Genomic DNA, 17,832 nt, shown 5'->3' on the forward strand with positions numbered 1-17,832 from the left:
GACACAACGCTGTGAAGCTTGAACAACATACGGATCCAACCCCAGCAGGATGCCCTCTTAGTAAACAACATGTAGCACATCTGATCAGACATTACCCAGTGGATTCATATGCTTCTGAGCAGCGGAGACCCAAGATTCACGCTAGTTCATAATTCATTCTGGTGGCCAAGTTTAGTTCATAATGTTACCAACTTTGTAAAGTCTTGCACCATCTGTGTGCAGTCAAAACAGAGAACTTCCACTTCCCATTCTTTTTAGGGCCCTGGACCCAACTAACTGTGGATTTTGTTACTGATTTCCCTAACTCTAACAGTTTCACAATTATTCTAGTTATTACAGACAGTTTTCCAAGTCCCTTAAAGGTCTCCCTACAGCCTTGTTTCATCACATTTTCAGAGTTTACAGGATACCAGAGGACATTATGTCAGACCGTGTTCCCACTTTACTTCATGAGTATGGTAGTTGGCATTTTACAAAAAGCTAAATATTAATGTCAGTCTCACCTCAGACTATCAGCCACGGGCTAATGGACAGCCAGAGAGGCTCAATCAGGAGATTGGTAACCCTAACCCTAACCCTAACCCTAACCCTAACCCTAACACACAATGGACAGCATATGATCTACTTAATTTATAATGGACTATATCATATTACATTTATTTTTTAATAACCCTAACCCTAACCTAACCCTAACTCTTATGGCTCTTTAAGACACATTATTATTATTATTATTACTTATAAGTGGTCTTTGTATGCTTTAAGCAAAGTGACATGCATAACATGGCAAGATATGAGACTTATAATATGTTCTAACTATGAAGGTAATCATACTCGTAATAGCTATAACCGCAAATAAGTAAAAATTATAATACATTAAAACTGTTCTTATGAATACTCATGAGATGATACAACATGCTATAAGATTTTTTATAATGCATTATGCATTCATTATAATGCCTTAAAAATACCCTTATAATGTATTATAAATACAGGCTTCACAGAAAGTGTTACCCAAATTATAATGACATTCGTTATAAACAACATAGGCCTATAAACATCAAACATCCGGTGCAATCATCACAGCTATTCTATTTATGTATATTCACATTAAGAACAAAACTGTGCCACTGTAAAATAAAGCACAAACAGGATATGCTTTCTGCTGTCTCTGTTTCCTTAAACTTGTGGTACAGCCATACAAATACAGACTTTTTTCCACTTTCGCTTTGCGAATGATTTAACTGAAACATATTTCCTGTGGGCTTACTTATTTTATTCCTATCATATGTAATTTTATTGTGTTTCTCTGTTGTCTCCTTGTGTTTATGCGCACGCAAATCTAAACCACTGAAAAGAAAAACGTTTAAATCTAACGTAACATTCTGATTTTGTCAGTTAACGGATAGGAAACAAACATCGTAATGTTTAACAATTAACTCCGTCTGTGAAGAGTAGGTGGTCTTTAGTGGCTTGTCCACTTTCGACCACTTCCAGAGGTAGTCGAAAACGCCTTCGACCACATGAGCGTCCACACTAGGAGAGTAATCTGGTGACTGTGTGTTTTTTTCAGCTACCTTTGGAACTGGTCAAACCGGACAAGCTCAAAACATTTTACACCCCGTTCACTACCTGTAGTTAGCGTTGTCCACCTCGGATCGGATCGACAGAAACAAATAGCAGGTGTAAACATGACAGCTGTCCACTCCTTCTAAAGATACTTCCTGTTTGTAGGTTTAATTTTTTTTATTTCTAATGTCACAATTAACATGCACTGAAAACCCTAATAAGTTAATTGGACTAAATTGATTGAGTAAACTCGTTGCCTCAAATTAATTGAGTAATGGAATCTTGCATATTTAAGTTTATTTAACTTGGCGGTTTTGTAGACTGTACTTAAATCATTCAGTTCAACAAACTTAGCACTTATTTAATGTACTTAAACGATTGTGTTCACTTGGTATTCATTTTTTTAAGTGTACTTATATATTTAAGTTAACTCAACATGAAAATGTAACTTAAAACTGTTAAACAATGTTCTTATATTTGACTGCAAGTCATGTCAGTAGTAGCACAACAAAAAACAAACAAAAAAAGCTCATAAAATGGTTATTGATAGTTAATAAAAATAAATAAAATTGAGTTGTTACCATTGTTGTGATTCACATGCTGAATGTTGAAGTCTGTGTGTGACTCACGCACTTTACCCCAAATATTAAAAGATTATATAAACGCAGTTAAAAGCTTCTTATAGTGTTTATAAAAAAGAAAATCAGTAAAATTGTAAAATCATTAATCAGCATAAAAAAACTCATGATTTAATTACCTAAAAAACTTAATGATTTAATTAGAATATAGATCACCTTCTAAAAGCAATCTATTTATTACTTTTCTTTCTTTGAAATCAAAGAACTCTGATTTCATGCTGCATTGTTGCAACAACAGAAAGAAAACTATAGTAATATAAACAAAGTTCCAAGTGCCCAACCAAAAGTAACACTATTCACTATAATGGTGAGTATTTAAAAAAAAAAAAAAAAAAAAAAAAAACCTTTTCAGGAAAATCAACATTAATTTATGAAGTCAGCTTATGTGATGTTCTCTCAAATATTTCAGTTGTATTGAAAATTCAACATTCAAGATGACTTTTTAAAATGATTTTTTTTTCAAATGATTAATCATGATTTTGAGCTCACAACACTTGAAATCTTAAGTTTATGCATTTTGATAGTAAATAAGTTAAATGAACTCATATTTTTAAGTAATGCAAAATTTTAAGTAATGTTTAGTCAACATTACTTGATTGTATAAGTAAAGACAGCATTAGGGTTTACAGTGTGAGATAATGGCACGATGGTTATGCGAGTAACACAGTCTTTAGTGATAAGCAGTTTAAGACGGCTGATATTCAAGCAGGTGAGTAGGTGCTTCATAGAATGATGCTGAACTTAACTGATAACGAGTTCTTATGTGTTTCAGGTACTGGCTGGTGTGGCTGATGAACAGGCTGAGGACTGGGACAGAAGATGAAGGCTGTGCACAGGTGAGTATTCAAGGTGTGTACATGGGTAAGTCCTTCTGTATGCAATAATGCTGATAAGCAGTTGCAGGCAAGGTCAAGGTCAAGTTTATTTATACAGCACCTTAAAAGCAATATGTGGAAACCAAGGTGCTGCACAACCAAAGATCAAATCAAAAATCATCCAACAATAAAAGCATTATTAAGACATAAAATTCAGTAAAATCAAAGATGATATTGTAGTTCTAGTATCAACAAGACCAGACAATGAATGAGTGTTAAAACTGAATTACAAAGACTTTCTCAATTCAGTTCTGAATGATGCACAACCCTGTACAACTCGTTTTTCTGAAAGGACTGAACAAAGTAACTGAAAGGTTTTCAAGGTGGGAAAAGATACAACCTGTTCTGTTTATCCAGCAAACAGAGGCTGCCGTAAAGCGGCACGTTACATCAAAGGACAGTTTGTAGGGAAAATTCTGCTTTGTCCATTTTCAGAAGGCAAAGCACAGACTGGAAGAACATCAAGAAACAATTGAGACTGCTGGCTATCACTCCTCAGGGGGAGAGAGAGAGAGAGAGAGAGAGAGAGAGAGATAAAGAGAGATCAGCAGAAAGACAGAGAGAGACAGAGAGAGAGAGAGAGAGAGAGAGAGAGAGAGAGAGAGAGAGAGAGAGAGAGAGAGAGAGCACAGCAGGAGAACAGACAGAACAGAGATGAAGTGTACAAAGGCCGACAGTCTGACTTTACAAGACAAGCGATGATTTTTCTTCTTTAGTGTTTCTTTTGCACACCATATGGTGGTGCTCATCTAATAAACTAGTGGAAAACGGGAGGCCTGGATTGAAAAGAAAAACATGACCTCTGAACGGAGAGGAGAGCGGATGTTCTCATATCATTCAGTGTCTCAGAATTAACAACAAAAGCTACAAAGCAACTTCTGCACGATCGTTTAGTGTGTCAATCACTGGATCGATCATTTCATTTGAAAATATTTCAATAACCCATGACAGCTCTTGTTTATCTCATTATCTCATTCTCCTATTTAAAAGTGATGTGTGAAGCTATCTACACTGTATGATGAATAAATCTCTTACCACACACTGCACACGTCTGCGGCGCGTTACTGCTCTGAAGCGGCCACGCTAGTCAATGCTTGCGTTTATACCCGCCGTGCTGCGGCTCGTTGAAGCGGTTCTCCACGCTGCATCGCTAAAGTTAGGCTATTCCCCCACCTCATCTCTACCCTCCCTACAACAATTCATATTTCCGTGGGCGGGATTTAATTTAATGATATTCTAATGGACCGCGTTGTGACATCATTGCATGCAGAAAACAAACGCTGTAGTCCAAAGGAGCCGTAATATCGAAACGAAATATCTCCTTTTGGAGCGGACTTTGAGATTTGTAATTTGTAGATCTTTTTTATGCCCAAAGATACACACCACACACTGACAAATTCAAAAAGTGAAAAAGCATAATATCACCCCTTTAATTTCATCAAAAGCAAGAGATGTTACAGTGAGTCAGAACATGCAGATAAGCATTCTGCACTGTAACCTTGTTTATTTGAAACCAAAAAGCTAATCGTATAATGTGTCTCAGTAGATTCATAGTATCATATTGGAACCGAGTCACAGGAAAACAAATGTGGTTTGCTGAGAATAAACCGTGCTGACACGGCTGAGGGGATATTCTGTCTCTACAGCGTGTCAGAAACACTGGCGTAGGGCTGTGTGCGGTCAGATACGAGCACAGAGAAATATTCAGAACCTAAAAGGCCACCATTGTGTCTGAGAAATGCGTCAAAGCTGACCATTCAGGAAAATAACACACAGACGGAAAAATCCCAGCAACGCTGATAGAGGGAGTGAGAGAATGGACCTCCGCAGATGCAGAAACCTCAAAAGTGTGAAGTTTATGATACTTTGGGCTCTTTGTATGGGAGCGAAGTTAAATATGTAAGTGGATGATGTGATTTTATTGCGAAACAAACTCTGGTGGGGTGATCAGGAACACAGAAGTTTAGAACATGCGCAATTACCAAAAACACATGGACGACGTTGATTTGAGTCTGATGATTTTATGATTCAGGGACAAGCAACACAAACACAGTTTAGCAACATTACATTAAAAAATGTAACTGCCCATGTGTTCGCTGGCCAATAAGGAATCAAGTATTCCAGACAATAACTCAATAATCATGATAAGTAATGAAATTATTGAAGGTAAGCACAATATGCTTGTCTCATTTCAGAAAGATGGGTACTACTGTACATGAACCAGTCAGAGTCAAAAACAGTGCCTGTTGTTCAGGGCAGTTTCTTCCAATTGCTCTAGTAAAGATGCTCAAACCCAATAACCCCAAACCCACCCAGACCCTGTCCTGAGATCTGCATCAGAGGGGAACCATTCGTTCTGAGAGAGAACTGACCTTATTCTGAGATTTCTCACAGTATCAGAGATTGCATTCATTCACATCATACGTCAATCAGGCCATTTCATTTTTTTCTAAACCTAGCCCATATCAGACACTGGCCTAATATGCAACAAGCTACACTTTTGAACTGCTTGATTAGTACATTTTTCCTTCCCGTGTTAGCAAATGTCCTACTGATCTTTAGACACACGTTGAAGGGACTGCACTTTATAGAAATAGGCAATAGGCATTAGTTACGTCACAGCTGTGAATTACAAAGGGATGTTCTCATTCTACAGACAAACATCTGTGCAGTGCAAGATGAGCCATCAATATTTCTGGTGAACTTGGAAGAGACTGTGAACATATGCACACCTGCATTTACTGAAACTGAAATCATCTGCATTTAGGCATTTTTTTAAGGTTCATGCTGCTACTTACTTCAGAGGAATTTCAACTCAATTATTTTGTGTGTAGTTAAAATTAGTTTATGATGACGTCTAGTACGCTTACACAAATTCACACTCAAAAACAATTAGTTCAGTACACTTAAATTAAGGAGAACACACACACACACACACACACACACACACATTCACATGTAGAGTAGAAGACACACTGAACACGGTGCACAAAAGAAAAAAAATATATAAAATAAAATCGTACTTATCTAATTTTTTATGTGGTCTAGTTTATTTTTTTCCTCACCAAAGTAACAATCAAGCGAACAGCAGACAGTATCTCCATCCAGATATTAATTATAGCAATTACACTTATATACAATGATCAATATGTACAATAAAGCAAATGAATACAATAGATTAACCATCTCATATGGTGCGTATAATGTACATATATTTTGCAGCCACGTCATCTTCCCCATATATAAAGCGAAATTTAGAGTCATTTGGAGTAAAGAATTCAACGCTGATGATTTCCTGGTTTTGTGAAGCCCCTCCCTCAGAAATACGCAATGGTTAGCCGGCCCAGAGTGTTGTGATTCGCTAAACCGCTAGAGCGCGTTCAGAAACGTCACGCCTTCGCTCGCTACCACGGCAACAGCGTGTGTTCATGTGTAACGCTTCACTTAGCTGTGTGAAAAATATCTGTCTGTCTGTACACATAAAGCGTATAATACGAGGGAAAAATCGTGGATCCCCCTTGGCAGAAATCGTGAACCTGGGGCACCTAGACCAAACCGAAAGGGCAGTTTAGTCAGAGCTCAAGGGGGCAGGAGGGCTCGAGCGGGGGTGTACGAGAGAGAGAGGGAGAGAGAGACACAGAGAGATGCAGAGCAGAGCGTGTGCATTAAGAACTCCTGCTTTACAACATTGATTTTGAAACTTGTGAATCCATTAGAATCGTTAGAAGACAGAATTGTGATTTATATATGAACAATTTATTTCGCGCACCGCTAGTGGCAACAACTCTTCCTCTTCTTGCCCTCTTTGTTGCATGTTCCCGGGGGCGGGGTTTATGTAAATATCTGGGTTTACGATGTCACCAACCCAAAAAGTAGCTTGTTGCAGTCCCTACGAGCCGTTTTTGTAGGCATTAACCTGCCTTAAATTTAAAAGACACTATCTCCGTTTTTGTTGATTTCTTTATGAATGTTAGGGTTGTGGTTGGAGTCAGATCACATCCCACAGTTTTAGCATACATCCCAGTATGATTTATAGCAGAATAACAAAAAGAAAAGTATTAGGATTTTAAATATTTTGAATAAAGATGATTGTTTTACCAAGTTCACGATTCCCACAAACTAAATTTTCTGCAAGCTTTTTTCAAGAAAAATGAAAACATTTTTTTTTTAAATTTTATTAATAATTCACAATTGATGTATACAGTGCAAAGGCAAAAACAAAAAAATTCTATTCATATATGAATAACTACAACCTGCTATACCAAGAATGTTCACACGAAGACGCCAACAGACCACTATACCAACCTTAACCTGACTCTATATAAATATATACAGATCTGTATTCAGAATTATTAAACGGAGGAACTACACATTTACTACACCGTTGCTCACGGACAAGCTACACTATATTGAGTTCATCGCCGGATACGTATTGCCTCTAATGAACGTGATATTGCAATTGCAATTATTCGGTTCTGTGTAAATGCCGCTCCATCTGACAGCACGTGATGGAGATTCACGACTAATCACAGAACCGGCATGACTGACGAGATGCGCACGACAGTCGCATCCAATTTTTTGCAGAGCCCTAAAAAACGGACTCACACGTGTCTAATAATGTACAATTCCTGTATGTCACTGTAATCGTCTTTACCTCCATTAAAATCATCATCCATCAATCCTTCACTAAGATACTGGTTTGCTTTATTCAGCCCAAAAAGACTAGTCCTGACTTTATTATTCTTATTATGAGATATGTTTTTTCCCACCAATCGCTGCATAAGTTAAGGTTACGCATGATGACGAAAGCACGTTAGTGACTTGACGATTATTGGACAATACAATTTTAAAATATGGAATATATATTTCCAGAGGCAGAACAAACTAGAACATTGAAAGTTACAGTGACACTGTGGTAGAATGTGATAGGAAAAAAAAAAAAAAATTTGGTGGTGCGTCGCTCTAATGAAGAAAGCGCCCCTGTGTGAGTGTATTTAGAGGATCAGACTCTGTGGAGTTTCAGTGTTTAAGAAGTACAAGCCCAGTTCAGCCCTACAGCCATTGTCAGAAGTGCCTCTGTTTACACTTAATTTTGATTTATTCTTTTTTTCTTTTATCCCAGTTTTCAAACTGTGATACTGGTCCCCAAATTTCACTACCAATTTCACTGATGACTGCATGATACAATTTCATCCATGTTTAAACTGGTAGTTTTGATTAGCCAAACCGTGATTTAATGACATAAAAGGGCCTCTCAATCAAGACCTTCACAGCCAGACTGATGCCGAGATCTCAAAGCCCTTGCGAGTGTAGCTAGTGCTGTGCTCTGGGAGTTCTCCTCCGTAAGTGTTTCCCATGACTCTGGTTTTGTGCAGGTTTACTGTCAGCGCCCATTCCTCACTGTACTGTTCCGGCGGGGCCCGGCCGTGCTGAAGACCCTCAGCTGTGGCAGACAGCAGAACCAGTTCGTCTGCGTACGGCAGGCGTTTTACTTCAGAGTCATGTGGAGTGAGGCCTGGGACGATCCAGAACTTCTGTCAGCTCATTCATAGATGTTAAACAGGGTTGGGCTCAGACTGCATCCTTGCCTCACTCCACGACCCTGCCGGAAGAACACAGCTCTGAGATTCCCCAGTCTGACCGCACATTTACTGCTTTTATACACCGATTGTATAACATGGAGTGTTTTTCCACCAATGCCAATTTAGAATAATTTTTATAGTGAACCATTATGAGTTGAAAGCTTTTTTTTTTTTTAGACAAAAACCATTTAATTATTTTTCCTTGCGTGCACTTTAGATTTTTGTTGATTAGAGTGTGGACAGAATAGACGTGGTCAGACATACGTTGTTTCGGTAAAAAGCCAATTCGTGATTTATTTGTGATGTTGTGTTTTGTAAGCAACGTCACTATGCGCCTATTTATTATATTGCAAAAAAAGCTTTGCTAGGTTACTGCCCTCACAAACGCCACAGTAATGACTGGGATCGAATTTGTTACCCTTTTTTATTTATGAGGCAAAAAAACAAAACAACTATGTCAGGTGGGGAGTCAGAGCAGTTCTCGAAAATAACGAGAATCCAACAGAAAGACAAGGGTGCATTTTATTTATCTGAAAACGAGCGATTCCTCTGCCGGACACCTCTAGCAGCGTTGCCGCCATAATACTCGGACAGCTTCAGGACAACGATGGAACGGCAAAGTTGTTCTTCGAGTGTGTTTTGCTCCGTGTTGTGTGTTTAACTTCTCTCTGATGTGGGTGTCTGCCTGTCTTCGATTAGCAATGCATATTTCACAGCAGCTGTAAAACCCATCACTGCACAACATCTGGCCCTGGAGGGAAACCCTTTTATAGGGGACACATGCCGGCACACCGAGCCCAGACCCGTCCCGTTGAAACACAGCTGTCAGGTTAACCGATTCCAGGCGATCGTGTTCCTCTGTGCTTCTGTCTGAGGACGGACGGCGTCTGCCGCTCGTTCTGGCTCCGTCCTGTCAGCGCAGTGGCATCAGCCGTCTCATTCACACTCGACGGCACCTTTTACCTCCGCTGGGCGGCCAAACAAAGGCACAAGGGTAAATGAACGCTAATGATTCATTAACATACTGATTCAGCTTACCGAAGAGGCGACAGTAAGGAAGGCGTTTGCTGTATCATAAGTAAGTTGTAAGAATATGTGGGACAGAACTCACTTCACTTTCTCTGTTATAGTCATAATCCTCATAAAATGACAGGTTTTCCCTGTTGACTGTACAGCATTTGCCTCAATTCTGGATCACAGTCTAGCAAAAATCATAGAGTTCGCAGAAATCTCCATTTCAGTCTTTTGGGACGCTCTGTAACACACTGTTGCTTGTCAGACCTAGCAACGGTAACCGAGCGGCAAAGAGTCAAGCGAGTCCTCCAAGCTTCAATGAGACCTCAGAGGCACGCAACATGGACAATATCTGAAAGTCGTTGCATTAGATTAGATACAGCGTTTCAAAACAAGTGTCGTCTGCTATCAAATCATGCTTCTCATGCACCTCAGTTAAAAAATAGAGACTGTACATCAACACATTAACAGTGGACATGATCCAGCAGTGCTTCACAACCACAACGTCTGCCAGTAAAATTAGTTTAGAATACTTTATCATTAGGTAACTGCATATGTTCATAACATAGGAAGCAGAAATGTTTGGCGCTTGTTGCATACATATACACATATACATACACTGTATATAAACAAATACGAAATAATGAAATGGACAGTCCAGAGTCCTGATCTAAACCCAACTGAAAATCTTTGGAAAATCCTTGGCGACAAAGTTATGGCTCAGAAACCCACTACAGTCACTAAACTACGGAAGAGAGTAGAAGAGCAGCGGACTAAGATCACACCAGCGCAGTGTGAGAAACCGGTGACGCAAGGGCTTCTACACCTCCTACTAATTTCTGACAGCTGTATGTATATATATATATATATATATATATTAGGGCTGTCAGTACAGTGAAGATTATTTAAACCCATTTTTGTGTTAAATGAGAAAGTATACACATTACAAATTGTATATTGTTTATCATTACCAACAGTCTTCAAAACCTTTTTAACAGCTAAAAACACCAAGGTCGTGGGGTAATTTAATTGCAGTTCGAATCCATATCTCTGAGTTTATGAGATGAAATCGATTCAAAATTCAATTTTTAATACCTTTCTGACTACTGGCCAACACCGTACTGTGTGCATATTTATTACTGAAATGCTACAGTGTGTTTAAAAGAAACTGCTCCACCACAGCGAGTGGAAGGAGAAAGAAGAGAAAAGCACGTAAACACTGGAAATGGGTCTTTATTACGGCAGCAGCAGGTATGCAATGCAATTATAAAATGTGTATTATATAACTATATCCAGTGGTGTAGTGGTGCCTGGAGAAGTGGGTATACTCTTCATTTATTTAAGGTATTGTTCTGGTTATATAATGTACTGATTCAAATTATTAATCAATAAGTAATTATTATTTTACCACCCCTGACATGCTCTTGCGCATGAATAGGTGGCATTTCGTTCACTGTCAGCATCCTCTCTGACTGGGGCACGGCACGAAGCGGGTGCGGGCGCAGGCATATTTCAAAGGAATCCGGCGTCACGGTCCTTACCGCCTCAGTGTCTTTACTGGGTGTTTTTCGGGAATACTTGCATTTATTCACGTGCAATTGGATAAGCTACTCATGTGGTGGACTGTCATGATTTTGGCTAATGCAAGACACTAGTGAATGATACGCATCAGAGGGGATTTAGAAGGGGGTACACGCAAAGCCGACCGATAAAGACGTGGGTATACGCCGTATGCGGGTACACCCTGCACTACACTGTAACACATCTATTTCCTATTTTTAAACAGGAGATTTAAATCTAATAATATGTGTGATTATATGTTATAAAACATGCTTGGAATAATAACAATACATCTTACATAATAAAAGTATTTTTAATACATAATAATAAGAATACATTTGTAAGTAAAATTAATTTTATTTATGGCAGACAAACATGCGACTGGCCACGTGAGCAGCACATTCCCGGGTTCGTAAGGGCACGTAGAACTCACTTCTCCACTGGGAATAAATCACCATCCGAATCCATGAATTTTATCACTGAGGTGAAATGTTAATTTATTTTTACAGACGTCCATATGAGAAACAGTTATCGACCGAATAGGGCTATAGTCGTACCGTTAATATCCTTTCATCTGTTAAGGATGATTTCGGATGACAGCGCTGCTCAGTGCTTTTGTTGGCTGCATCTTACAAGGTGTTGTTTACAGTAAAAGTAACTTCCTTGTTTACAGCCTTGTTTCAGTCTCTTTCAGTATAAAAAAGAAGAAGTATTTTTTACTTTTTCTTTCTGTATAGTGAACTGACTGAAGTTAAGATGTTCACCGGCATAACTAATGCGCAAAGTTTTCACGTTTCTTGTGTGATATCCATTGACTCGCCTTCGTGGATTAAAACAGAAATATTTCCAATACTGCGACGTAACCGCGAACCCCCGTGCGTATGTATCTTAAATGCGGGGAGACGTGAAAGAGGAATCGACTCTGTACTGTATGCCGCGCTGTCTGAAACAGGTCTCTATGTTTGTGAAGAACAGAGCGCGAGTAACGAATTGAGTTCTGTTTTGCTTTTTTTCTGTGGTTTTAAATAGCTTGAATGTGTAAATTGGCAAATTAATCTGCAAATCACATGCCGAACGGTGGGGTCTGGACCTGGGTCGTACTATCACGGATCAACCGTGATCCGCTGAAGCCCTAATAAATTATACAGGGCCTAACAGAGCATCATATCTATACAAATTTTCCCCAGAACGTTCTCGCGACCCGGTAGAGATTCTTCCGTGGCCCGGTAGCGGGTCGCGACCCGGTGGTTATACAGCATTCAATATACATAAAATACAACCTGATGAAATTTTGCCAAAACAAATAATAGACTAATGAGACCAAAGACTACCCATCAGATTTACCTAAAACAAATTATATCGCATGTTTAACCACTATAGAGACGTCAGAGCTAGCGGTAAATTCCAGAAGATCTGTCCACAGTGAGGCTGCTCTTGGGCGGGACGCCCTGAAGCTCACATCTCTGAATACGTCGAAGCAAATTTTCAAACAGACTTTATCTTTATTAACAAACCGCACATTTGAAGCCTAAACAAAGACATTATTGCCTAAAAACTCTTAAAACTACATTTTGTGACACAAAAACAGTATTATTTATAAAATTATATTGGATTTGGGCATCAGCCATGACACTCAGTGATACAAACTGTGAAACGTTTGGAGTTCTGATATCACTAGAATATCGCACTCCTGTCAGCCAATCATATTCGACATGCAACATGCACCAAACATCTTTCAAATTTTATATAGAGCGTTGTTTATAAATCTTTTGGCAACAAAAGAGAATCATTTCAAAAAAGAAGTTCCTCTGCAGTCTTACACCGGAAGAAAAGCTATACGGTTTAATGTTAGAAAGCAAAGAAGAATGACAAGCGTACCTATTGAAATTGTAATTTCAACTTTCTTATTCAAACCCAAACAAACTCTAGAGCTGGAATATGAATGGAAATATAAATATAAATGAAATACAAACTACTGTAAGTAGTTGTCAAGACAGGTGCAGTCAAACTGCACTAGATCAACTCATCCATCACAACATCCATACTCATCTTTCACACAGTGCATTGATTTATTCAGAGGAGACGGTGGGAACTGTTCCTGTGTTTGCATTTTCAACCTACAATAGGAACTTGAATTCCTCAGAGGGTCATTTGACCTCTATTACCTGTTACCCTTTTGACCTTTGACCTTGACTTCTTTATTTGTAGTAATGCACTGACCATATGAGAGCCAGTTTGCACTGATCTGAGAATACGTGTGTCGGTTTGTACACATCTCATATGAGGCCATATCTAAGGATTTAGCCAAAGATTGTACAAATGATTAACACGAGATCAGGCTGAACTTGGTGTGTGCAGGGACTGGACCGCATTATTTTACAGGTCTTCAAGAGGTCTCAGAGGTCACGGGGTGAGACACCAAGCCGTGGTTGCGAGGTGCCGTTAATGCTTTGCAGCAGCGCCGCACAGATCATCTGACTGAAGTTCAGCTCTCCCGGTCCGAAGAGGTGAGGAAAGATCAGCTCTCTTTCCGGGACTCGGAGTTATGGAAGCATTAAAGCTCACATGATCTGGACAAACCACTCAGGACCAGATCTGGGATCAGTTTCCACGTCTTCAGCGCGGCAGAGATCGAGGTCTGGTTAAACGGGCCTGCTCACGGATCAGTGTTTGAGAGCCAGCCGGGGTCTCACCTCTAATGCGTTCTGCAGTCCACATTAATGAGCATCAGAGGAAGAGAGCGTAACGTTTGGCTGCTCAGGATGGGTTTCCTTGCACAACACTGGCATAACAGTGAAAACCCACGGCTTCACCGGTACTCTACGTCTGATGGTTTGTGCCGGTCAGCCGACTTCATCAGAAAGACCGGGCCTACCGAAAAGAACTGCTCTACCAACCAGACCAGCTGCATGAACCAGCCTGGAAATCCCTATTTTTTCCAGCAAGGATGACACCCACAATCCATTTCTGCCAAACATTTAGCGATCATAAATCAAACAGAGAACATGCAGTTCCACTTGTGTTTTTCGTCACTACTGGTCTTCGCTGGTCCAGTACCGGTCTTCTCTCATACGCTCAGGTTGCTTTGTTTTCGTCTCTCCGATCTCTGATGGTAAAAGTGTTTATTGGGCTTCTTGTGCCCGTAGCTCTTTTCCATCACACAGAAATCATGGTGACTAAAAGTCAGGATCTGTGGACATGATGTTCCGTTTATGACAGGTTTGTAGCCGTGAGATGTTTTTGTGGCTCTCAGATGAAGCACGTCCCTGTCAGACTCGAGGTGAAAGCGACGCTCCAAGCCAAGAAAAAGAGACAGAAGCAAACTGCAGCAGCGAAGACGCATGCGTTTTCTATTGCCGAGCCACAGAACGTCACTCCGAACCCCCAGCAAACACTCCTGGCAAGCGTTCAGATCAGCTCATCTAGTGCTGTTTCTCAATGATCAGAGAGCAAAGGATCAGCACCTAGAGACGACCTCTACAGCCCTGAATGTCAGCGGAGACCACGTCGACTAGATGAGCCCCAGAGACGGATCCCCAGTGAAGACCTCGTCAGCTAGACGGCCATTCTGTCACCGATGGAGTTTTGGTTCCTTGCTGCTGTCGCCTCTGGCTTGCTTAGTTGGGGACACTTTTTCTTCAAACAATATTGTATACTATTTGAACTGAACTGAGTTGAATGATGGCATCGTTGAATCCAATGATGAACTGCCTTTAACTGAAAATTGAGTGTTTACTGTTGCCCTTTTACATTATTGATGCACTATTTCCTATTTAACACTGTACAGCCTCTTTGTCACAACTGTGTATTGTTAAAAGCAGTATATAAATAATGGTGACTTGACTTGACTTTACTTTCACGAGCTGTCACATATTATCACGCCGTGAGAGAAAAGTTTTAAAGATTACAGGATTCTTGTTGGTGCCGATAGCCTTGCGGACAGAGCACCGTCATATGGCGCAGTAGCACTTAGGGTGTCCCGAGTTCGAATCCCACCTCGTAGACCATTCACTTCCTGTCGTATCTTCACTGTCCTATGTAGAAAATGCAACAAAAAAAAAAAAAAAATAATAATAATATAATATAATATATATGTATATATATATATATATATATATATATATATATATATATATATATATATATATATATATATATATACACACATACACATACTTTATCGACTCACAATGACTTCTGGGAATTCTAATGGTTTAAGTCTACGTTCAGTACATCCTTTATATCAAGAACACATCCAGGTACTTCATGTGTCCAATACCTGAGTACTGGAATTCAACTTTGACAGGTGATGATGACATTAATGACAACAGAAAACACATACTGAGAAATGGCGACTGATTACCTTAGCAACTGCATCCACATGCTAGCTTCATAGCCGTGAGTTTAGCACAGACAAACACTACTCACCTTACCTTTAGAAAAACTACTTAAGCTAATTGTGTTAAATTTTATTTCAGTGGTCCACTTTAGACATTCTACTGACTATAAGTAACTTTGCAACTACAGTACATGTTAACTTCTACTAACCATTTCCCTAACAGTCTACTAATATTCTAATGAGAGTTAGTTCACGTGTAAAGTTAATTACATTTAGCAGAATGTATGAAAGAAGTGTTAGCAGATATTAATTAGCAGTGTTGGGGAAAGATACTTTTAAACGTAATGCATTACAATACTGCATTACTCACTAGAAAAGTAACTAATTACGTTACTTTTATGAAGAATAATGCCTTATATTACTTTTGCATAACTTTTTCTCATCTGGGCTGTTTGGAAGGATAATCCAGACCATTTTCAGAAGGAATCGCGAATACGTCCCGTACGCATACATCCTATGTTATCCGGCCAAAACGGCTTCTGTGTACAGCAGTTAGCACAAGCCAGAGAAAACTGTTAGTAATGTTTTAAATATGGAAATTCTCTTACAAAAACGCATCGATTCACTACAGGATGCCTTTATTCACCCCCACGGAGCCGTGTGAGGCACTTTTTATAATGGATGGATGTGCTTTATTGGACTTCTTTTGGACTGATGAGCAGAAACACCTGCCCATTGCCATTATAAAGCTTGGAAGAGCCAGAACATTTTTAAAGTAACTAAAATACACCCAGGATGCTTTGAGGGTGAGTGAATCATGGGTTATTTGCAATGTAATCTTATTAAAAAAAAAGTAATCTGATTACATAACTTGCATTACTTGTAACGCTTTACTCCAGCACTAGCTGCGTTTCCGTGACCCTTCAAATTGCGTAAATCGAAATTGTGAATTGAAAATATGGAAACGGCAATTTTCGCGAAAACTTCCATATTTCACAAAAAAAAGTTATTACACTCGTATGAGGTGGTTTTTCAGTCAATTTGAAAAAAGTAATATCTCTCAAAGCTGCAATGGAAAGGGCTTTTCGTCACCGTGTGTACATAAAAGTCACATGATCATTCTTTTACGTACTATAACACCTCATAAATAATCGCCTCATGTGGCCGCTTACACAAGCATTGATTACACAATGCTTGAATAAGGGGGTTTCCTTGCCATTAAAGCTTGCATTACCCCTTATTTACACTGCACACGAGTACAACGTGAGTATGGCTCCAACACGGCCACCGGAACTGATCGGGGCCACTCCAGTCAACGCTCGTGTTTATGTTCAGAAGCACCTCTCCACGCGCTGCTTCTGTAAAGATAGATGCCTACGCCTCCTTCGCTTAAAATTAACGGCTAGTGATATACGTACACCCTACCAACATCCATCGTCATGACCCATTGCGAAAGTTTTAGTCGCATAACATCGGAAATGCCATCATTTCAAAACAGTTTTTTATCAGCATTTATGAAATATTGCAAAAGTTTTGCGCGAAACTGTAACTGAAACACATGTACTGTTAATTAGTTAGTGGAATATCTAAAGTGGACCACTCAAATAAAGTGTAACTGCTAACTGTTCCAAAAATGAACCAAAAAAAAGGAAGGGAGAAAAACCCTGATTGTTTTCCTCAGCACTGCCATGGTTACATGTGCTGTCGTCGCCATTAAGAGGATACGGAAACGGACCGACAGACGGTTTGAGTGCATCTGGACAGAGAAAGGAGTCCATATACCGCTGCAAGACAGTCAGAAAGGCCAGATCTTTTAAAATGGTCAGATGTGAGACAATGGTTCTTTATTCACTCCTCTCATCTGACAGTGAAGAACAGCGCGCAAACACACACACACACACACACACACCTGACATCCATCATCAGCCTGAGCCTGGAGAAAGAGTTTCACTCCAGATGAAAACGACACACACGAGCTCGACAGAATTCACGCAGAAACAATGATATCACTGAGAGCAGCGAACACAAAAGCTCCGTTCTCTCGCTGTCCGTAAGCGCTGATAATGACGACGATAAAATATACGACTTTCCATTAACGCGTTTCCCACGCGCGTGATTACAGGACTCCTGGGTTTAATAGAAGAATTAGCCGCTCGTTTGTGGTTTTTAATCATGACGTGATTAGACTGCTGACGGCCATTCAGCGCTCTCAATTATCTCACAAAACCACAACTGACTCGTTTGACTTTACATACTTC

The 17,832-nt window shown here is 39.6% G+C and overlaps 1 protein-coding gene across 1 annotated transcript in view; it reads right to left on the reverse strand.

The window, feature by feature from the left end:
* The window catches only part of LOC127161502 (tenascin), a 44,727-nt gene extending 40,594 nt beyond the window's left edge, over positions 1 to 4,133 (reverse strand). Inside the window, exon 1 of the mRNA XM_051104249.1 lies at positions 4,115 to 4,133. The gene's annotated coding sequence lies outside the window, so the exon portion shown is untranslated. The remainder of the gene's footprint in view (positions 1 to 4,114) is intronic.
* Positions 4,134 to 17,832: the final 13,699 nt, after the last annotated feature.

Source organism: Labeo rohita, unplaced genomic scaffold (genome assembly GCF_022985175.1).
Source record: "Labeo rohita strain BAU-BD-2019 unplaced genomic scaffold, IGBB_LRoh.1.0 scaffold_66, whole genome shotgun sequence".
Classification (NCBI taxonomy): domain Eukaryota; kingdom Metazoa; phylum Chordata; class Actinopteri; order Cypriniformes; family Cyprinidae; genus Labeo; species Labeo rohita.